The sequence below is a fragment of the Tripterygium wilfordii genome, chromosome 1 (assembly GCF_013401445.1).
Source record: "Tripterygium wilfordii isolate XIE 37 chromosome 1, ASM1340144v1, whole genome shotgun sequence".
Classification (NCBI taxonomy): domain Eukaryota; kingdom Viridiplantae; phylum Streptophyta; class Magnoliopsida; order Celastrales; family Celastraceae; genus Tripterygium; species Tripterygium wilfordii.
In genome coordinates, this window is record NC_052232.1 from 4,200,159 (window position 1) to 4,224,344 (window position 24,186).

At 40.1% G+C, this 24,186-nt stretch overlaps 1 non-coding gene across 1 annotated transcript; it reads right to left on the reverse strand.

Annotated features, from left to right (window-relative positions):
* Positions 1-17,321: 17,321 nt before the first annotated feature.
* On the reverse strand, positions 17,322-17,426 carry LOC120004346. Its single transcript, XR_005469512.1, has one exon. It is a non-coding gene; the product is annotated as a small nucleolar RNA R71 (small nucleolar RNA).
* Positions 17,427-24,186: the final 6,760 nt, after the last annotated feature.

Below are 24,186 nucleotides of genomic sequence, written 5' to 3' on the forward strand. Positions count from 1 at the left end.
TTTTTATTGCTTGTATATCTTGCCTTCAGAAATCTCATGTAGTACAAGCATTGCCATATTATTGAATTTATTTGGAAGTTGAGTAAAAGTAATAAAAGAATCATGATAAGTGCATTAGGACATTGTTCTTAGTAGGAACCTGTGAGATTTTGGTGTTCTTGACTGTAAAGGAACTAAAAGAAATTAAATGGTGCTAAAAGGCGTGGTGGAGCCGGAGAGATTTTGGTGTTCTTGACTGTAAAGGAGCTAAAAGAAATTAAATGGTGCTAAAAGGCGTGGTGGAGCCGGAGAGATTGTGGTGTTCTTAACTGGAAAGGAGCTAAAAGGAATTAAATGGCGTTAAAAGACATAGTGGCGCCCGAGAGATTTTGGAGCCGAAAAGCTTTTGTTTGGCGTTAAAGGTATGTCGAATTTGATGGAAATCAGATGGAAGCAGTAAATCGATGGAAAGACCAGACAAAAAGAGAATGAAAGATACAAGAATAAGCGTAACATGGCAGATTGAAGATAGGATGGAATCAAAAGATGCAGTCTTCTCATGATGGACGATTGTAGGATGATAGGGGTGATGGTGCTTACGACAATTAACCAAAATCAAATTTTCAAAATAAGAAAAATAAAAGAAAATACAATTTTCTTCATGCATTCATAAACTCATGGATACTTTCTTGCATAAATTCAAACAAACAGTTTTGGCCAAGCCGGGAATGGCCTTGTGATTCCGTGCCCTTTATTTTTCTGCACCAACATTTGGCCAAGCCGGGAATGGCCTTGTGATCACGTGCCCTTTATTTTTCTGCACCAACATTTGGCCAAGCCGGGAATGGCCTTGTGATCCCGTGCCCTTTATTTTTCTTGCACAAACATTTGGCCAAGCCGGGAATGGCCTTGTGATCCCGTGCCCTTTATTTTTCTGCACAAACATTTGGCCAAGCCGGGAATGGCCTTGTGATCCCGTGCCCTTTATTTTTCTGCACCAACATTTGGCCAAGCCGGGAATGGCCTTGTGATCCCGTGCCCTTTATTTTTCTGCACCAACATTTGGCCAAGCCGGGAATGGCCTTGTGATCCCGTGCCCTTTATTTTCTTGCACAAACAATTGGCCAAGCCGGGAATGCCACAGTGATCCCGCTCATTTCAGTTCCCGTATGAAACTCGGTTGACTACACTTTTGTTTGTCTTTTATTTCATAAAAGACATACAAAGGGGGGCAGCTGTAGTACCCGGTTTTCGTCCAGCCCAAAAAAAAAATTAAAAAAATTAAAAAAATTAAAAAATACAATAATAATAATAATAATTCAAAAGCCCGTTCTGGAGCCCGTAAACTCACAAAAAATTCAAAGCCTGTTTCTTGGACCCACAAGCATGCAAAAAATCCTAAAGCCTATTTCTTGGACCATAAGCCCATAAAAATTCCAACCCAAACCCAATATAACTAAACCCTAGAAAATATCTAAAAAATAGGAAAATTAAATAAATAATAAAGAAAATCCTTAAGAGGGAAAGGTGGTTCCTTTATTAGGGTTTCACAAAAATAAGGAAAAGACAAAAATGTAAATCTTGAGGGTTTTAGAGAAGGAGAGGAAAATAGGGTTTTTGAGGGCATTTTGGGATTTTTTTGAAATAAAGATAAGTTAAAAGGGAGGGGCACAAAAAAGGAAAGAGAGAAGGGAGTAGGGGCAGCCGGCAAAAAGAAAAACAGGGGAGAGAAAAAGCAAGAAGAGGTCGCCGCACAAGAAAGGAAAATACGGAGAGAAAGAAAGGGAGCTACTGTTGGACAGGGGATTTTGGCCTTCTTCACTTCATTTTCTTTGAAGGTAATGGTTCACTCATACTCTTAATTCCTAGTTCTCTTTCTCTGATTCTGTGTTTGTGTTTTTCGGGTTCCATTGTTGAGGGGGTGATGATCCATACATACATCTATTACTTTTGTTCCATCTTCCGTTTCTTTGAAGCATGTTTGATACTGATTTTTCTTAGTATGGAGTTCCATTTGATTACTGTGTGGGTACTTAGCTTTTGATGTTGGGCTTTGATATTTGATTTGGATATCCAGCTTTGAAGATTCCGATTACTTACTGCGTTGAAAGTTGATATTGATATTTGATTATGAGTTTCCTGGTTTGGATCTTATTTGCTTATGATACTGAAATCAAGATTTACATATTTGCTGTAATGTCGGGTTATGATGTTAGGCTAATGTTGGGGTTTTGATGGCTGGTAGTTTAGATAGAATTATGTTGATAATGATGAATGATTGTGCTATTAAGGATTGAGGTTATGTTCATATTCATATTAACTTTCTGGGTTTAATCCCTTGTTGGATCATACTCCAGGCGTTTCGGTGTGTGCATATATATATGGTCTACGTGTATATGTACATATAATGTGTGTGTGTGTATATATATGGGTATATGGATTTAATTTGATTTGAGTTTCTATGGTATTTGAGCACCATTTTAACCCTTTCTCTTGTTGATTTTTGAGTGTGGACCGGGCTTGATTCAACTTGGGCCGGACTTGATTTCATTTGGGGCCGGAGAGTTCATTTGGAGATTGGACCGGGTTTGGATAATTAATGGGCTCCATGCGTCATATTCATATTTATTTGTATTTTTATCCTTATATTTCATTATTTGTATATATTTTTATCTTATTTTTGTTTGGCATGTATATTCTTGTAAATATAAGCCATGTAATAAGGTAGTAGAAATAATGAAAAGTAGTGTAGTGTAGTGGAAATAATGAAAAGTAGATTAGTGTAGTTTAGTTTTATTTATGTTTAACGTAATTAGTATACATGTTTAGGGGTTTAGTTTTGCCAAATTGATGTATGTTTAGGGGTTTAGTTTTACCAATCGATCAATTTAATAATCACGTCTTTACCAACTTTTCACATAAACAAATTAATGGATACTACATTAAAGTCAATCAGGAGGAGGACTTGATGACATTCAGCTCCTGCCTAGACTTTAATTGTGTTATCTTTATTTAAACGAAAAAACAAATGATAAATTAATTTATTAGATACCTAAATTAAAGTTCATTAGGAGGAGGACTTGATGACATTCAGCTCCTGCCTAGGCTTTAATTATGTTATCTTTTCAAATTAAAGTGTCGTTTGTATTTCTAAACACAATGATAAATTAATTTACTAGATACCTAAATTAAAGTTCATTAGGAGGAGGACTTGATGACATTCAGCTCCTGCCTAGGCTTTAATTATGTTATCTTTTCAAATTAAAGTGTCATTTGTATTTCTAAACACAATGATAAATTAATTTACTAGATACCTAAATTAAAGTTCATTAGGAGGAGGACTTGATGACATTCAGCTCCTGCCTAAGCTTTAATTATGTTATCTTTTCAAATTAAAGTGTCATTTGTTTTTCTAAACACAATGATAAATTAATTTACTAGATACCTAAATTAAAGTTCCTTAGGAGGAGGACTTGATGACATTCAGCTTCTGCCTAGGCTTTAATTATGTTATCTCTTCAAATTAAGGTATCATTTGTACTCGTAAAAATAATAGATACCTAAATTGAAGTTAATTAGGAAGAGTACTTGATGACATTCAGCTCCTGCCTATAATTTAATTATGTTATCTTTTCAAATCAAAATATCATTTATATTGGACAAACAACTTTTTCAAGAAAAAGCACATAGATCAATTTAGGTAACCTTTTAGGGAGTTGTGGGGTGCCTAACACCTTCCCCACACTCAATAGACCCCCTTACCCATTTTCTGGTTCGTAGACCATTCTTTAGTGTCCAATTGCACTTAAATCAATTGGTGGCGACTCTAAACATTTTTTCCATCGCCGGTCCGCGTCGTGACCCCGATTGCGACACAAATTAACCCAATAAATCAAGAAAACCCTTACCTTCTCTTACCCAAAACTTTCCAAGTTCTTGAACTTCACCTACTCAAACTTGCTACTCCAATCAACAATAGAATCTAGCAATACAACCATAAACAAGTCTAAATCAATCTATTAAATCACTAATTTCATCTAATTTAAGGATTTGCCCCCAAATCTACAAAACCCACAAAACCCTATAATCCCAAATCACCCAATCTCTAAATACTGGCTTTTAGGTTTAAGAAACTTACCAAGGTTGTAGAAACAAGTAGAAGGAAGGGATTCAAGCTTCCTTTATGCCTCAAATGATGTAGGAACTCATGGGTTGGAGTTTGGGTTCAGACCTTGAAAGATTAGAACAAAGAAAGGAATTTAAGAATATGTAAGCTAGAGAGAGAAGTCATGAATCCAACTTGAAACAACTTGAAAGAGGACAATTTTACCTTGATTGATGATTTGAATTCTTACCTTTCATTGTAGGCATGTCCAGTAGTCAACGAGCCAAGACTTGTCATTCATTTTTCAAGAATTGTGTGTCAAAGAAAAACACATTGATGAACTTTGTTGTGAAATTTACTAGAGCACTTAAATACCAACGACATCAAGAATTGCATCTTGACCATAAAAATATCAACAAGCAGCCTATCATGAAGACTATGTTGCCAATAGGGAAAAGAATGAGCGAGTTATACACAGAAAACATGTTTTACAAATTTCAAGATGAGTTATACCAAAGCATGGCTTACATAGTAGCAATGGACCAAGGGACTGGAGATAAGTGTATGTACAAGGTTCATAGGAATGAGAAAAGTGATGGAAGGGTACAAAAAGTCACAGAGGATAAGTCTGTGAACTATGTGACTTGTAGTTGTAGAAAATTTGAGTCTTATGAAATTATATGTAGGTATATATTGGCAACATTCAGCAGGATTCAATTGTAGCAATCATTTCCAGATGTTTATATATTACTTAGATGGACAAAGGCTGCTAAATCATTGAGTTCATTTCATATTGGAGGTGCAGTTGGTAAAGATAGTTGTGATGCCTCACTAGTTGTGCATCAGAATACCTTACATAAACTTATGACAAATATAGTTGATGATGCTTTGGTGAGTCGCGAGACATGTGAGTTAGCAATGAATGATTTGAATCTCTTCACAACAAGATAAAGTCCATGACTTTAGGTGACGGTATACAATCAAGACAAAACGTTGCTCTTTCATAACCTATTTTTAATGAAGTTGACAAAGTCAGGGCAAAATGATATGGAAAGAGATTAAAAGGAGGTAAGGAAGTAGCCATAAAGAAGAACTGACGATGTCATGGCTGCGGGCTCACAGGACAAGCACATGATAATAGGAATTGTCTGGCACTAAGGAATGCGTGAGTTTTGTCTACATTTCTCTGCCAGAGAACAAACTCTCTATTATGTATGTTTTGATGACTACATGTGGTGTGTTAATATAATTGGCATAATGGGAGTACATAATCAGTTTTTTTTTTGTGCATTTCTCTATCAGAGCACAAACTCTCTCTATTTCTCTATTATGTATGTTTTGATGACTACATGTAGTGTGCTAATATAATTGGCACAATGGGAGTACATAATCAATTTTTTTGTTGATTTTTTTTTGCATTTCTCTGCCAGAGCACAAACTCTTTCTATTATGTATGTTTTGATGAATACATATGGTATTTGTATATAATTAGCTTAGCACAATGGGAGTACATAATCAACTTTTTTTGCTGCAAAATCAATTACATATATATGGTGCATAACTTTCAGCTGCATACAATTATATACAATGCCCCAACACAACTACATTAATGATCAGTTCCAACCAGATACAATGTCAAAACAAGTACATGAATAATTTTCAAAAATCTCAAAATCTAGATCATATGGAAGCTGCATTACAAATTGAACTAAGAAATTAGCATCAATCTTCGATTTTGACCCAGAATTGAAGAACTCAAAAATCTAAACTGGGTCAGAATTGTACAATACTCATTTCTGAATTTCAAAAAATCCCAAACAAAGAACGATATGTGGCATAGGTTATCGCACGACAAGGATCCATCAACACAACTTCAATTCGGGTTATGCGTAATGGAAAGAGGAGGAACCAAATGAAGAACGATGTCAAGGTGAGCATTGGTTGTTGTGCAGAACTTCAGTACCCACTCAAAATCTAGTCAAGAACCCAACTCTCACAACAACACTACTAGATGGAGCTCAAAGTTGAACGAGATGGAGACTTTGACGGTCAATGTGGGCACTACTAGATGGAGCTCAAAATGGATTGAGATGGAGATTTGATGGGGGAGGATTCAAGTGAGAGTTTTGACAAAGGTCATCACACGGGGCAACGGGAATGAAAAAGGGTTAAGCATGGAAGTGGGTCTAAAAATGGTAAAAAGGTCTGCACTAATGGGGGGCGTTGGATTAATCATGCCATCAAATATGACATCCCACAAATTAATGAAAATGCGGGATCCCGCGTAAGAGCTCTGGTGTACATACATATATGTCCACTATCTGTATATATATACAGTTTTTCTCTAATGCGGACTGATAATACGGGCAGAAAATGTGGACACACTTATTAGCCATTGGATCCACTCAACAGCTCAGATTAGATTCCAAAACAAAACCTATCCACACGCGTTTGAACTTCATCAGACAGAATCAGGTCTCAAACAAAACTTCAACAACGAGATCATGTTCGCTTCGAATTCCACCAACCTTTCAAGATTTAGCAATATGCAAGATTTCTATGCTCGAGCATTTTTGCAATTGTCGAAAAGCCAATATCACTCACTTGAAGCCTCTCCAAGTGAATCTTAGTCAAAGAACTACTTTTACAGATTATAATTTCAAGAACTACTTCAACGACTTGAGATTTTTGGATCCAATTATCAACGGTTCGAATCATTGCCCATTTACAAGGTCCTTCAAGGAGATCGATTTCAACGAGGAAGATGTGGAACTGGGCAAGATCTTATAGGAAGATACGGTTCGAAGCACTGCCCATTTACAAGGTCCTTCAAGGAGATCTGAGACTTCGCGAAAGATTAAGACACAGATGGTCGTTGGGAGAGGCTGAGAGAGGTTCGTCCATGGTGGCTAGGTCTTCCGGTTAGAGAAGCAACAAAGGGATGAGATGGGAAGAGATGAGCTGCATATGGTGTAAATTTTTTTCAAGAATTTGATCTGAGCCCTTTACTGGATCGGACAGTCTACAAGGTTGTCCACAAATTGTGTCCTCATAATACGTCCACAGGAGAGAAAGCTCGCATATATATATATACACATATATATATATATATATATATATAGGAATCCTCGTATGTGAACCCAAAGTGTGAACTAACTTTGTGAACTTCAAATCCAATGGTTGTAATAAAACAAAATAAAAGTATGGACCACAAATTTTTTGTGGGACCTATCACATCTATGGTTGAAAAATAGGTTCACACTTTTAGTTCACATAGGAGAATTTATATATATATATATATATATATATATATATATATTGATGACGTAAAAAATAGGCCCAACCTTACTGGACGAATCAGCTAGTCAGACCAAGTCCTTCCTTCCTGATCTGCTGCTTTCCTTCCTGCACTAGAAGCGAACGTAAGCTTCGGTAAGGCCCCGAGGGTGTGCTCGGGGGGACCTCTCTGACGCTCAAGTTAGTACGAAACTAAACTTGGGAGGATGACTCATTGTTCGGAGTTCTGCCTCTTGCTCAGTAAGTAAATTTGAGTGCAGGAGTTAGCATGCTTACCTGAGAGTGGAGGTCCCCTTTTTATATGCGCATGAACCGTTTGAGTTGTAGTAGGAGTCGGACTCTCTCTCATTGGTTTGCTAGAGAATTTTTCGGAGGGTAAATTCCCTATGTATCCCTCTCCAAAGGAGAGTAGGACTTTGCTTGGGAGTTAGTGTCATGTTCGGACTCTTCCTTGGTAGATCTGACCTAGGTACCTTACTCCCTAGGTCAGATGGGACGAACCACATTGACAGGAAGGAGTGTACTAGGAAGGTCGGTCATGACCTTCCTACCACGCGGTCCAGACATCTTACTTCGATGAACGACCGAAGTAGTGCCTTTAATCCTGTAGTTCAGCCTTTTCTTGGTCATACCAAAGTAGCTATTTCGATCATACCGAAGTAGGAACTTCGGCTGCTGACTGATCTTGGCATTGCTGTCACTTATGTGCCACATGTCCAACTTTTATTGGTGGGGCAATTTTGGTATTATCATATGCCCCCTACACTCTCATCGATATGTCTTTTGGCAAATTGATGGGAGGGTAATCATAACCTGTATTTACCTCAATATAGTTTGATATTCACAACCTTTCACTCTCTATTTTAACGAGCCTTTCCGCGCTATTTTTTATTTTTATTTTTCATTTAAGTGGCGAAGTGCCTTCAACTGGGATGACCTAGCTTGGTTACTTTCCTTTGCGTGTCTCCTTGACCATTCTTTTGAGACTTGGGTATTTCAACCAAGTCATTTGTTCTGAGGAGACTTTATGAGGGGGAACAACTTCTCTGGCTCGGTCTTTTCCCTTCTTTCATACTTTCTCTGTTATGAGCACATGGAGGACCGAACAGACCTGGAGGGCCGTACTGGCCTAATAGGACCTCTTTGGTCATTTGATTTGGACTTGCAAATTTTTCTCAAGAGTTTGGGCCGAACTGGCCTAGTTGGATGAGTTGACCTAGTTGGCCGAGCTAACGTAGTTGCTCGAATTGACCTAGTGGGACCACTCGATCCTCTGAGTTGGACTTGTGATTTTTTACAAATCTTTTGGGTTGACCGACCTATTTGGTCGAATCTACCTATTTTGGCCGAGCTGGCCTAAGTGGGACAATTTGGTCTTATTTTGGACTTGGTAAATTTTTACAAGTCCTTTGGGCAGACCGACCTTACCGGGTCGAACTACCCTAGGTCAGACACTTTGGTCCTATTTTGGGACTTAAAATTTTTTTAAGCCATTTGGGACGAAGCGGCCCTGGTGGGACGAAGCGGACTAGGTCGGCCGAAGCGTTCTAGGTTGGACGAAGCGGCCTTAGTGGGCCGAAGTGGCCTACGTGGGACCCCTTTAATCCTTCTTGGGACTTAGAATTTTTCTAAGCCATTTTGGCCGAAGTGACCCTTTGGGCCGAAGCGTCATAGGTTGGACGAAGCATCCTAAGTTAGACGAAGCGACCTTGATGGGTCGAAGTGGGACCTCTTTAATCCTTTTTGAGACTTAGAATTTTTCTAAGCCATTTTGGCCCAAGTGACCCTTTGGGCTGAAGCGTCCTAGATTGGACGAAACAACCTTGGTGGGCCGAAGTGGCCTAGGTTGGATGAAGAAGTCTTGGTGGGCCGAAGCGCCTAGGTTGGCCGAAGCAACCTAGTTGGCCGAAGCGTCCTAGGTTTGACGAAGCGGTCTAAGTTGGTCGAAGTGACCTAGTTGACCGAAGCGTCCTAGGTTGGACGAAGAGGCCTTGGTGGGCCGAAGTGGCCTACGTGGGACCTGTTTGGTAATTTTTGGGACTTAGAATTTTTCTAAGCCATTTGGGCCGAAGCTACCTAGGTTGGCTGAGGCGTCCTGAGTTGGAAGAAGCGGCCTTGGTAGGCCGAAGTGGCCTACGTGGGACCTCTTTGGTACTTTTTGGGACTTAGAATTTTTCTAAGCCATTTGGGCCGAAGCGGCCTAGGTTGGACGAAACGGCCATGGTGGGCTGAACTGGCCTAAGTGGAACACTTCGATCCTAATTTGTGCTTGAAATTTTCACAAGTCTTTTGGGCCGAACTGGCCTAAGTGGGACACTTTGGTCCTGGTGGGCCGAACTAGCCTAAGTGGGACACTTCGGTTTTGATTTGGACTTGGAATTTTCCCAAGTCATTTGGGTCGAACTGGCCTAAGTGGGACAATTTGGTCTTATTTTGGACTTGGTAAATTTTTACAAGTCCTTTGGGCAGACCGACCTTACCGGGTCGAACTACCCTAGGTCAGACACTTTGGTCCTATTTTGGGACTTAAAATTTTTTTAAGCCATTTGGGACGAAGCGGCCCTGGTGGGACGAAGCGGACTAGGTCGGCCGAAGCGTTCTAGGTTGGACGAAGCGGCCTTAGTGGGCCGAAGTGGCCAACGTGGGACCCCTTTAATCCTTCTTGGGACTTAGAATTTTTCTAAGCCATTTTGGCCGAAGTGACCCTTTGGGCCGAAGCGTCATAGGTTGGACGAAGCATCCTAAGTTAGACGAAGCGACCTTGATGGGTCGAAGTGGGACCTCTTTAATCCTTTTTGAGACTTAGAATTTTTCTAAGCCATTTTGGCCCAAGTGACCCTTTGGGCTGAAGCGTCCTAAATTGGACGAAACAACCTTGGTGGGCCGAAGTGGCCTAGGTTGGATGAAGAAGTCTTGGTGGGCCGAAGCGCCTAGGTTGGCCGAAGCAACCTAGTTGGCCGAAGCGTCCTAGGTTTGACGAAGCGGTCTAAGTTGGTCGAAGTGACCTAGTTGACCGAAGCGTCCTAGGTTGGACGAAGAGGCCTTGGTGGGCCGAAGTGGCCTACGTGGGACCTGTTTGGTAATTTTTGGGACTTAGAATTTTTCTAAGCCATTTGGGCCGAAGCTACCTAGGTTGGCTGAGGCGTCCTGAGTTGGAAGAAGCGGCCTTGGTAGGCCGAAGTGGCCTACGTGGGACCTCTTTGGTACTTTTTGGGACTTAGAATTTTTCTAAGCCATTTGGGCCGAAGCGGCCTAGGTTGGACGAAACGGCCATGGTGGGCTGAACTGGCCTAAGTGGAACACTTCGATCCTAATTTGTGCTTGAAATTTTCACAAGTCTTTTGGGCCGAACTGGCCTAAGTGGGACACTTTGGTCCTGGTGGGCCGAACTGGCCTAAGTGGGACACTTCGGTTTTGATTTGGACTTGGAATTTTCCCAAGTCATTTGGGTCGAACTGGCCTAAGTGGGACATTTCGGTCCTGATTTGGACTTGGAATTTTCACAAGTCTTTTGGGCCGAACTGGCCTAGGTGGGGCACTTTTGTCCTGGTGGGCCGAATTAGCCTAAGTGGGATACTTGATTTGGACTTGAAATTTTCACAAGTCTTTTGGGCCGAACTGGCCTACAAGAGACACTTTGGTCCTGGTGGGCTGAACTGGCCTAAGTGGGACACTTCGATCCTAATTTGGACTTAGAATTTTCACAAGTCTTTTGGGTCGAATTGGCCTAAGTGGGACACTTCGGTCCTGATTTGGACTTGGAATTTTTCCCATGTCTTTTGGGCTGTACTGGCCTAAGTGGGACACTTCGGTCCTGGTGGGCCGAACTGGCCTAAATGGGACACTTCAGTCCTGATTTGGACTTGGAATGTTTTCCAAGTCTTTTGGGCAGAACTGGCCTTGGCGGGACCTATTTGGTCATTTGATTCAGACTTGAAGTGTAGTGTGTTCCACACATATGCCCCTCGGACCGAGGAAAAGTATGCCCGCTCCGGTTCTATGTTGATAAGAGGAGTCATCTGCTGCCAATGAGGATTCCTTGTTGAGTAAGATTCTTTATCGATGAGGTCTTTTTCCTTCTGTCTGGCAATTGAAAGGTCGTATTGGAGCAAGTTAAACTGGTAGGATGAACTAGTTCGTGCTATACCCGGTGAGAGGCTGAACTGGTGCGTGCTTTATCGGGTGGCTGAACTAGTGTGTGTTCAACTGGTATGTGCTCTATCGAGTGGCCAAACATGTGTGTGTTAAACTAGTAGGATGAATTGATTCGTGCTCTACCGGGTGGCCGAACTAGTGAGCGCTGAACTAGTAGGCCGAAGTAGTGCATGCTATCCCAGGTAGTCGAACTAGTAGACACTGAACTAGTAGGCCGAACTAGTTCGCATCCGATAATTTGTTGATGAAGATTTTTTTTTCAATGAGGTAAGTCTTCTTCTTTCTATCTATTTGATAATTTTCCTGAGGTAGATTTTTTGAGGAGGAAGTGTTCATTTTTCTATGAGGAGATCTTCTTTCTTCTTTGAGGAGACCTTCCTTATCTGAGGAATTCTTCCTTCTCTTCTGATGAGGTCATCCTTCTTCTGATGTGACTTTCATTCTTTTCTGAGGAGGTATTCCTTCTTGGAGTAGACCTTCCTTCTCTTCTGAGAAGGTATTCCTTCATCCAAGGAGATCTTTCTTCTTCTGAGAAGGTCTTCCTTATTTGAGGAAACCTTCATTCTCTTATGAAGAGGTCTTCCTTATTCCGAGGAGATCTTCCTTCCTTATTGAAGAGGTATTCCTTCATTCGAGGAGACCTTCCTTTTTCTGAGGAGATCTTCCTTATTTGAGAATACCTTCATTCTCCTCTGAAGAGGTCTTCCTTCTTCCTAGAAGACCTTCCTTCCTTACTGAGGAGATCTTCCTTCTTCCTAGGAGACTTTCCTTATTTGAGGAGAACTTCCTTCATCCGAGGTGACTTTCATTCTTTTCTAAGGAGATATTCCTCTTTGGAGTAAACCTTCATTCTCTTCTGATGAGGTATTCCTTCATACGGGGAGATCTTCCTTCTTCTGAGGAGGTCTTTCTTATTTTAAGAGACCTTCATTCTCTTCTGAGGAGGCATTCCTTCATCCGAGGAGATCTTCCTTCTTCTGAGGTGGTCTTCCTTATTTGAAGAGACCTTCATTCTCTTATGAAGAGGTCTTCCTTATTTCGAGGAGACCTTCCTTCCTTATCGAAGAGGTATTCCTTCATCCAAGGAGACCTTCCTTTTTCTGAGGAGGTCTTCCTTATTTGAGAATACCTTCATTCTCTTCTGAAGAGGTCTTCCTTCTTTCGAGAAGACCTTCCTTCCTTACTGAGGAGATCTTCTTTCTTCCTAGGAGACTTTTCTTATTTGAGGAGAACTTTCTTCATCCGAGGTGACTTTCATTCTTTTCTGAGGAGATATTCCTTCTTGGAGTAAACCTTCATTCTCTTCCGATGAGGTATTCCTTCATCTAAGAAGATCTTCCTTCTTCTGAGGAGGTTTTCCTTATTTGAAGAGACCTTCATTCTCTTCTGAAGAGGTCTTCCTTCTTTCGGGGAGACCTTGCTTCCTTATTGAGGAGGTATTCCTTCATCCGGGGAAACCTTTCTTTTTCTAAATAGGTCTTCCTTATTTGAGAAGACCTTCATTCTCTTCTTAAGAGGTTTTCCTTCTTCCGAGGAGACCTTCCTTGCTTATTGAGGAGGACTTCCTTCTTCCAAGGTGACTTTCATTCTCTTCTGAAGAGGTCTTCCTTCTTTTGAGGTGACCTTCATTCCTTACTGAGGAGATCTTCCTTCTTCCTAGGAGACCTTCCTTATTTGAGGAGAACTTCCTTCATCTGAGGTGACTTTTATTCTTTTCTAAGGAGGAATTCCTTCTGATGAGGTATTACTTCATCCAATGAGATCTTCCTTCTTTTGAGGAGGTCTTCCTTATTTGAGGAGACCTTTATTCTCTTCTGAAGAGGTCTTCCTTCTTCCGAGGAGACCTTCCTTCTTTACTGAGGAGGTATTCCTTCATCTGAGGAGCCCTTCCTTTTTCTTAAGAGGTCTTTCTTGTTTGAGAAGACCTTCATTCTCTTCTGAAGAGACCTTCCTTCTTCTTAGGAGACCTTCCTTCCTTACTAAAGAGATCTTCCTTCTTCCTAGGACACCCTCCTTATTTGAGGAGAACTTCCTTCATTCGAGGTGACTTTCATCCTCTTCTAAAGAGGTTTTCCTTCTTCCGAGGTGACCTTCATTTTTTATTGAGGAGATCTTCATTCTTCCTAAGAGACCTTCGTTATTTGAGGAGAACTTCCTTCATCAGAAGTGACTGTTATTCTTTTCGGAGGAGGTATTCCTTCTTGGAGTAGACCTTCCTTCTCTTCTGATGAGGTATTCCTTCATCTGAGGAGATCTTCCTTCTTCTGAGGAGGTCTTCCTTATTTGAGGAGACCTTTATTCTCTTTTGAAGAGGTTTCCTTCTTCCGAGGAGACCTTCCTTCCTTACTGAGAAGGTATTCCTTCATCTGAGGAGACCTTCTTTTTTTTTGAAGAGGTCTTCCCTATTTGAGAAGATCTTCATTCTCTTCTGAAGAGTTCTTCCTTCTTCTGAGGAGACCTTCCTTCCTTACTGAGGAGATCTTCCTTCTTCCTAGGAGACCTTCCTTATTTGAGGAGAACTTCCTTCATCCGAGGTGACTTTCATTCTCTTCTGAAAATGTCTTCCTTCTTCCAAGGTGACCTTCATTCCTTACTGAGGAGATCTTCCTTCTTCCTAGGAGACCTTCCTTATTTGTGGAGAACTTTCTTCATCCGAGGTGACTTTCATTATTTTCTGAGGAGGTTTTTCTGCTTTTAAGGAGATCTTCCTTCTTTTGAGGAGGCCTTCCTTCTTCTCTGAGGAGGTCTACCTTCTCTGAGGAGACATTTCTCCTTCTTTGAGAAGGTCTTCCTTCTTCTGAAGTAGCGTTGTTTCTTCTTGGTCTGACCTTTGTGAGTATCTTTCGGGAAGTTTACTTTCCTTCCCACAGACGGTGCCAAACTGATGACGTCAAAAATAGGCCCAACCCTACTGGACGAATCAACTAGTCAGACCAAGTCCTTCCTGATCGACTGCCTTCCTTCCTGTACAAGAAGCGAACGTAAGCTTCGGTAGGACCCCGAGGCTGTGCTCGGGGGGGACCTCTCCGACGCTCAAGTCAGTACGAAACTAAACTTGGGAGGATGGCTCGTTGTTCTGAGCTCTGCCTCTTGCTCAGTAAGTAAATTTGAGTGCAGGAGTTAGCATGCTTACATGAGAGTGGAGGTCCCCTTTTTATATGCGCATGAACCGTTTGAGTTGTAGTAGGAGTCAGACTCTCTCTCATTGGTTTGCTAGAGGATTTTTCGGAGGGTAAATTCCCTATGTATCCCTCTCCAAAGGAGAGTAGGACTTTGCTTGGGAGTTACTGTCCTGTTCGGACTCTTCCTTGGTATATCTGACCTAAGTACCTTACTCCCTAGGTGAGATGGGACGAACCACATTAACAGGAAGGAGTGTACTAGGAAGGTCGGTCATGACCTTCCTACCACGCGGTCCAGACATCTTACTTCGATGAACGACCGAAGTAGTGCCTTCAATCCTATAGTTCGGCCTCTTCTTGGTCATACCAAAGTAGGAACTTCGGTCATACCGAAGTAGGAACTTCGGCTGCTGACTGGTCTTGGCATAGCTGTCACTTATGTGCCACATGTCCAACTTTTATTGGTGGGACAATTTTGGTATTATCATATATATATATATATATATATACACATATATCCACTATGTGTAGTCTGCATGCATATGTATGTGTGTATATATATGTGTATATGTGACAAAAAATAGTAGCAACTAAGCCCGACTGATGTGCCAAATATATACATACATTTGCACATCCTTTACACATGAGTTCATCCCATTTTAAGTTGATTAAGAGTTGATATTGCCTAAGAAAATTATATTTGCATATTGTAGGTGTCAAGGCAAGAAAGAGAGGAAAAGAGTGCAAAATAAAGATTTGGAGTCCAGAACTGATTTCCGATCGATCGGAGCCATTCCCGATGGATCGGACCTGTCAAAATACCCAAAAAATCGTTGAGGCAGATTGTATTCCCGATCGATCGGACCTGCCAAAATACCCAAAAAATCATGGAGGCAGATTGTATTTCCGATCGATCGAAAATATTCCCGATCGATCGGAGGTATTATTCACAGCACGCAGTTTCGCGAAAAAGTTCCAAATTCACGTGTTTTTAAGCCAAAACGACCTCAACTTGTTTCAGAAAAGACATAAGAGTTTGGGGAAGTATAAAAGGGGATAAAATAGGGTTTTGGGTGAGTTCTTGGGAGCTGGATTTCATTCTACCACCATTGGAGAGCTTGGAGGCCACCATTGGAGTTTGGAGAATAAGAGGGTCTACAAGGGGGTTTTCTCTCTCCTTTTCTATCCTAGTTTCTATGATTGATTTCCTTTGTTTAATGATGTATTTTGCTTCCATGAGTTGCTAGATTTCTTACTAAGGTCTTAATGTAACCAAACCTTGAAGATTCAATAAACTTTGTTTCCTTATTTCTTGATTTCTCTCTCTCTATTGATTGTCTATGGGTGTGATTAATGCTTTTGAATGTTTGGCCATCATTCAATTGATTTGCTGCCTAGATTGAGACCGGAAGGAGATATCTAGGGTTTTGCCTCAAGCCATAGATAACACAAGGTGCATGAACCATAGGAATATAGGTTTGTGACTTATGCAGTTGTTAAATGATTTTCATAGTTCTTAATGAGTTTTTGATATAATAATCCGATTGTTAGGAATAACAGGGATTTATATTGAAAATACGTTTGATGTATCTAGGAATAGAATATTGAATAGGTTGGAAAATCGATTGTCATTATAGAGAGAGGAATTAGGGATTAAGGGACCAAGGCAATTGAATTGGATAGGTGAGGTGGCGTTAAGTACCCTAGTGCTTTCCATCCTCGATTACATACTTGTGTTTGATTTGTCTTTGTTCTTTTTAATTAGTTTAGTTAAAATCAAACCAAACCACGAAACCTTTCCCCAATTTGCATAGTTGTTACTAGTTTGACATTGATTTCTATTGCCAACAGATCCCTAGTGGAAACGATAATTTACTCATCTCTATATTACTTGTGCGATTTGTGCGCTTGCAATTAAATCCATGTCAAGTTTTTGGCGCCGTTGTCGGGGATTGAGACAATTGTTTTTTTTGTGTCAAATTAGGTTTTCAATTGTGTTAATTGGTTTTTATTTTTCTGCAGAAATTCTTTCTCTTGTATGAGCTTGGGAAGACGTTCTATTAATCCAGAATTAATTGCTATTGATTTGGAGATTGAAAGGACTCTTCACAATCTTAGACGGTAGCTTATTAATAATCAAATGGAAGGCATGGGAGACAATCAAGGAAGGGGGAATGTAGGTGATCTTGGTGGAGCTTTAAATGTGAATGATGGTAATGGAAATGGTAATGGTGGAGGCGCTAATGGAAGAAATGGTGGTGAAGCAGTTGAAAACCCTCCTAGGCAATTTGATCCTCGCTCTCTTGAGGATTGTGCTATGCCTACTTGGGCTACAAATCCTTCAAGCATCCGCTATCCTCCTCTCAATGCTACTAATTTTGAGATCAAGCCAGCTATCATCAACATTATCTCTAATTCGGTGGTTTTCTATGGTCTTCCTAATGAAGAGCCCAATGTCCATCTTCGCTCTTTCTTGCATGTGTGCACTACTTTTGGGATTAACGGAGCTTCTAAAGATGCTATCTTGTTGAGGTTATTCCCATTTTCTTTGAGGGACAAGGCTAAGGGATGGTTGATGTCCTTGCCTCCAAATTCTATCACCACTTGGGATGAGATGTCGGAGCAATTCTTGGCAAAATTCTTGCCTCCGGGCAAGGCGGTGCAAATTAGGGCGGATATCATGTCCTTTGCCCAAAAAGATATTGAATCATTTATGAGGCTTGGGAGCGCTTTAAAGGAATTATTCGAAGTTGCCCAAATCATGGTCTTCCGGAATGGGTGGTGTACCAAGCTTTCTGTAATGGGTTGTGCAAGCATACTAAGGAGACTATTGATGCGGCTGCAGGAGGTTCTTTTATGACCAAAAATCAAGAGGAGGCTCGGGAACTACTTGATAAAGTGGCCAAGACCACTAACTCTTGGTCCTCGGTGAGGGGGAATCCAAAGCAAGGGGGAAGTTGTAGAAATGATGAAGTTATGTCTACCTTGGCTATTATGGCAAAGAAGATTGAGGCACTGACGCTAAATCAAGTTCAAGGGGTACATGCTTATGCAAAACACACCTTCTCATATGTCTTGTGCTTATTGTTGTGGACGTCATCCTACGGGTGAGTGCCTTATTGTTTCTTCTTCTAACTCTAGTGAGCAAATGAATGTCATTGGTGGAGGTAACTTCAATCAACCCCGCAATGATCCTTATTCCAACTTCTACAATCTAGGATTTAGGAATCACCCCAACTTCTCTTGGCACAATACTCAAAATGTGCAAAATTCTCTACATCTAGTGCAGCCCCAAGAGAAGAAGAGGGATATTAATGAGATGTTTTCAAAGCTAGCCAGAGGCCTAGATACACTTACAACTCATACCTCCCAATTTATGACAAGGACGGAGCAATACATGAGTAAAACCGATGCCACTCTACAAGCTCAAGCAACTTTGATGCAAAGCTATGAAACTTCCATCCGGAATCTTGAGGTGCAAATGGGGCAAATAGCTAACACTTTGTCATATAGAGAAAGAGGTACATTGCCAGGCCTATCGGAGGTGAATCCAAAAGGGAGGGAGAAAGAGCAATGCATGACAATCACTCTCCGGACTGGTAAGGTGGTTAAAAATGCTTCTGATCTAGAAGCTGAAAAGGCGAAAATTTTGCAGGAGGAGGAGAAGTGCAGAAAAGGAGTTGAAAAGTGTCCAGGGGCTATTTCCGATCGATCGGAGGGGGTTCCCGATCGATCGGACATCTTTGGCGAAAATTTACCCGAGGCAAATTTCGATCGATCGGACCCCATCCCGATCGATCGACCAGCTGCAGTACATGATGCAAAATGTAAAAATGAGAAAGATATGCAGACTCGGTATGCTGTGGAGTCGGATTGGCCCGATAGTTCTCTTCCTGCACCTCCAGTCAAACCTTATGTGCCTCCAATTCCATTTCCTCAAAGATTGAAGACCACTAAGAAGAATGATGATCAATTCTCTAAGTTTTTGGAGGTATTCAAGAAGCTTTAAGCGAGCATCCCCTTTGCCGAAGCTTTAGAGTGAATTCCTTGCTACGCCAAATTCATGAAGGAGATCTTATCCAAGAAGCGGAGATTGAAGGAGCATGAAAAAATACAATTAACCGAAGAGTGTAGTGCCATTGTGCAAAGGAAGCTCCCAATTAAACAAGAAGATCCGGGAAGTTTCACAATCCCGTGCACTTTAAGTAACACCTTGATTGAGAGATCCTTGTGTGATCTTGGAGCTAGTATTAATTTGATGCCATTATCCTTGCAAATGGCGGATAGATCTATAAAGTACCCTCTTGGTATAGTAGAGGATGTGTTAGTAAAGGTGGGTGAGCTCATGTTTCCGGTTGATTTTCTTATTTTGGATATGGAGGCCAACCCTACTACTCTCATAATCTTGGGAAGGCCATTCTTGAGCACCGGGAGAGCTTTGATAGATGTTGAAAAAGGGAAGCTTACTTTGAGAGGTGCGGCAGGTGACCAAATCACTTTTAAAGTGTTTGGAACTAGGAGGCAAGAGGAGGTTTCTCAACAATGCCTCCAAGTAGAGCATATTGACATGGTTATCCCCGACACTCTTGAGAAGAAAGCTCCATATATTCCGGTGGAAGTTCTTTTAGGCAAAAATTCCAAGGTTGAGCATGAAGTTCCTAAGGCAGCCTCCCAAGCTGAAATTGAAGTTCAAAAGCCCAAGTTGAAGATCCCAAGGAGAAGAAAAAGAAGAGGAAGAAAAAGAAGAAGAGGAAGACCACGAAAATGAAGAAAAATGCCCATCCTAAGGAAATGGTGGTGGTGAAAGCATATGCTCCTTGCATGGCACCTAGGCAATCAAATGTCAATCCTAAGAAGCCATCAAGGGGAATCTACACCACAACCCTCAAGGGTCCCGGTTGAATTCACAAAGGGGAGTTGGGCTGAAGACTTTAAACCAAGCGCTTTTGGGAGGCAACCCAGGTTTTATTTTTCTATCTCTATCTTTTTATTTCTATTTTCACCTATTCCATGCATTGAGGACATTGCATATTTTAAGTGTGGGGGTGGGAATTTAGGTTTCTAGTTTTTGTAAAAAAATAAAATTTTTGACTTCAAATGCCTTATGCCATGTCATTCTTGAAAATTGTTTTATCCACTGTGCTTTTGTGAATATAGAACACTTGATTGTGGGGTGTGAAATATGACTTGACTTTGGCATTTGTGGTTGTTTGAGATCAATTTGATTCTAAGTAGCACTACTTGAGCAATGAAAAAGAAAAAAAATATAGAAAAGAAAAGAATAGAAAAGAGAAAAAAAAATTGTGTTTTTGAATAAATGGTTTCTTTCATAAGTTTTCTGCTAAGTAACCGGGTCTCTTGCCTAGCAAGCAATAAGTTTCGCGTAAAAAGGTAGGAAATGAATGTTAGAGAACCTTGGTGATTAGTTTAACCTCGTAGCCTTTTTGACTCGGGTAATTAGATCCGTTGGGGTGTCTTTACACCTAGTGCCCTAAGCCAACTGGATTGGGAGTCATTGGTCGAAAGCTCATTACATGAGTCATTTAGAAAGCGTAAGGAGGTTGAACATTGCACAAGTCACCTTTGAGAAGAAAAAGAAAGAAAAAAAATGTGAATAAGAATGAAGTTTGAATAAATGCTCATCGTATTTGCTTTTTGATTCTTATTGTTCTTGGAAGACTTCATGGCCATTGTTTATGTCACTTTGAAGCCAAATATCAAGTGAAATCCATTATGTGCATCATTTCTTGAAATTACAAGCAAAGTGGATGAGATAAGATTCTTGAATGAATGCTTTTATTGATTTGAATGCCCTAATGCTTGGTTTGTTAGTGTGGATAAGTTTGCAATTGAGAATCCATTTTATACTCTTGTTGATGGCATGAATTTTGGCATTGAAGTTGTTTAATGTTTGTGGGTATCATTCTGGTAAACCCTCAGGAGACACAACTCCTCCTACTAGGGGCACCTAGGGGTTTAAAGGCTTGTGGCACATGCTAAGTGTCATTGTGAACCCTACGAAAGTGGCATAGATTAGTTGCTTATTTAGAATAGGTCTTAGTTGTTTTATTTTTCATTTGAGCTTAACGGAAAATACTCTTTCCCTCCTTTATTCATTATCAATTTGCTCGAGGACGAGCAAAGGTTAAGTGTGGGGGTGTTTGATGTGCCAAATCTATACATATATTTGCACATCCTTTACACATGAGTTCATCCCATTTTGAGTTGATTAAGAGTTGATATTGCCTAAGAAAATTATATTTGCATATTGTAGGTGTCAAGGCAAGAAAGGGAGGAAAAGAGTGCAAAATGAAGATTTGGAGTCCAGAACTGATTTCCGATCGATCGGAGCCATTCCCGATCAATCGGACCTGCCAAAATACCCAAAAAATCGTGGAGGCAGATTGTATTTCCTATCGCTCGGAAATATTTTTGATCGATCGGAGGTACTATTCACAGTACGCGTAGTTTCGCGAAAAAGTTCCAAATTCACGTGTTTTGAAGCCAAAACGACCCCAACTTGTTTTGGAAACGACATAAGAGTTTGGGGAAGTATAAAAGGGGATAAAATAGGGTTTTGGGGGAGTTCTTTGGAGCTGGATTTCATTCTACCACCGTTGGAGAGCTTGGAGGCCACTATTGGCGCCTGGAGAAGAAGAGGGTCTACAAGAGGGTTTTCTCTCTGCTTTTCTATCCTAGTTTCTAAGGTTGATTTCCTTTGTTTAATGATGTATTTTACTTCCTTGAGTGGCTAGATTTCTTACTAGGGTCTTAATGTAACCAAACCTTGAAGATTCAATAAACTTGGTTTCCTTATTTCTTGATTTCTCTCTCTCTATTGATTGTCTGTGCGTGTGATTAATGCTTTTGAATGTTTGGCCATCATTCAATTGATTTGCTGCCTAGATTGAGACCAGAATGAGATATCTAGGGTTTTGCCTCAAGCCATAGATGACACAAGGTTTTGAAAACCGGACCGGACCGGCCGGTCGGACCGATCCAACCGGTGATCGGCCACTTGTCCGGTCCGGTTGAGATGCCAGAACCGGTAATTGATGAACCGGGATATTTCCGGTTGAACCTGCCGGTTCTTCAGTTGAACCGGTCAGAACCGGTCCGATTTTGACTGGTTCAGTCATTTATTAAAGTTAATAAAATATTTTTGAAATTTTGTTATTTGTAGGGTTTGAACTCATGACCTTTTGTTCATTAAAAAAAGCTTTAACCACTAGGCTATGAGATTTTCTTTGTTTAAAATGGTACTTTATTTGAATATATTGTATTTTTATGAAGTTTTCTTATATATTATATGCATATAATATAAATATATATATAAATAATTCATTACGTTAAAACCGGTTCGAACCCGGTTTGAACCCCGGTTGAACCTTTGAACCGTGAATCGAAGACTTTTCCGGTTTGATGACCGGTCCGGTTTTAAAAACCTTGAGATGACATAGGGTGCATGAACCATAGGAATACAGGTTTTTGACTTATGCAATCGTTAAATGATTTTCATAGTTATTAATGTGTTTTTGATATAATAATCCGATTGTTAGGAATAACAGGGATTTATATTGAAAATACGTTTGATGTATCTAGGAATAGAACATTGAATAGGTTGGAAAATCGATTGTCATTATAGAGAGAGGAATTAGGGATTAAGGGACCAAGGGAATTGAATTGGCTAGGTGAGGTGGCGTTAAGTACCCTAGTGCTTTCCATCCTCGATTACATACTTGTGTTTGATTTGTCTTTGTTCTTTTTAATTAGTTTAGTTAACATCAAACCAAACCACGAAACATTTCCTCAATTTGCATAGTTGTTACTAGTTTGACATTGATTTCTATTGCCAACATATCCCTAGTGGAAACGATAATTTACTCATCTCTATATTACTTGTGCGATTTGTGTGTTTGCAATTAAATCCATATCACTGACCCAAGGCCTGAAACCTGGCCAAAGGCTCGACTCATTTGGGCCGCGGTTGGGTTTGGGCTTCCATTTTCGTTCTAAGCCTGGCCCGGGCACGACTCGATGCCTGAATGATAAATCCAGGCTTGGCCTAAACCCAATTGATAAAGCTAACGATAGTTATAGATTTGATGGGAGTGTGTCCCATTTCACTTTGCCCTGTTGCCTTCCTTTTTGGGTTTTTCCGTGAATTTTATTCATTATGTTATTATGGTTTACACATAAATAAGTTATCTAAAACATAAATGTATTATTGAAGCTGAGAGAAAAAAATAGATGATTTCTATGATGCCACATGAGCTAAGAGAATGACTCATAAGAAGACCTGTTAAAATGAAATTAAAATTAATGTTATAGGTTTTTTTAATTGTGTGTATTTATTTTATTTTGTCAATTTAATGTATTAATATCATTCGTTACCTGTTAAGGACTATTAAAATGTGCATTTTTTTACTGGTCCAAGTAAATTTAATGACAATAATTGACAAATATAATTACCACGTTTTTTGTCTTTAAAAATGCAAACTGAAAGTAAATTTAATGGTGAAACGTTCGTTACTTAATGGTTTAAATAATATTATAATTATAACATTTTAAAAAGATTTTAAAAGGCCACTATAATTACAAAAGAATTATAAATTGAAAATTTGATAATTCTTATCTTCCTTTGGTATAATTATCGGTAATACTACTTGTCCATAATTTATATATCATAAACTTACATAACCTAGGTGGTATGCCACCTAAGGCATCCAGGCAATTTCAATTATGTTTTCATTTAAAAAAATCAAAACTGCATTACACACTATGCTAGGCACGAGAAATAATATTTCACAAAAATCTACAAAGCCTTACCCTCTCAAAAATCAGAAGAAGCTTGAAATCCATTCACACTTTCGGATGAAGCTCGAAATCCATTTTCGATTTCGAAATCCAAGATTTCTAGTCTGATTAAACTTCCAATCCATAGCAATTTCGAAGAGCACTTGACTTCCGACGAACTTTGTTTACTGATAGATAGCCTTACACTCTGAAGTGGTAGCTTTTTATCTACTTTCTTTCTTGAAAGGCGTACATCCAGTCGAAGCAGTTGCTCCCAACTAGCGAATGTGCATTTTTTTTATGAGACATATGCGCCTCTTTCTTACGTTGAATAGTAATCTTGAGTGATAGTGAAACAAGTTTATGTTTGGTCCATCAATCAATGACAAACACCCACCGAATGAAGAAGTTTTGACAACGACATATCTCTCTATCATCTTCGTACTCATTGAACCAGACCCAAGTAGAAGGTGAAGGCAATGACAGGGACTTATTACACTTTGAATGTAATTAGTTACACTATCAATGTAATAAGTTACATTGTCGTTCTCCAACATGACAAGGCTCACCTTGAATATTCGATGAAACTTTGCATTTTCTACACCTTAGTGTCTTAGTCAACTTGGCGTTGTGATTAAGCTTGGCATTGGTGTCATAGTAAGTTTGGCAGGGGCTTATTACACTTTGAATGTAATTAGTTACGCTATTAATGTAATAAGCCACTTGTGGATA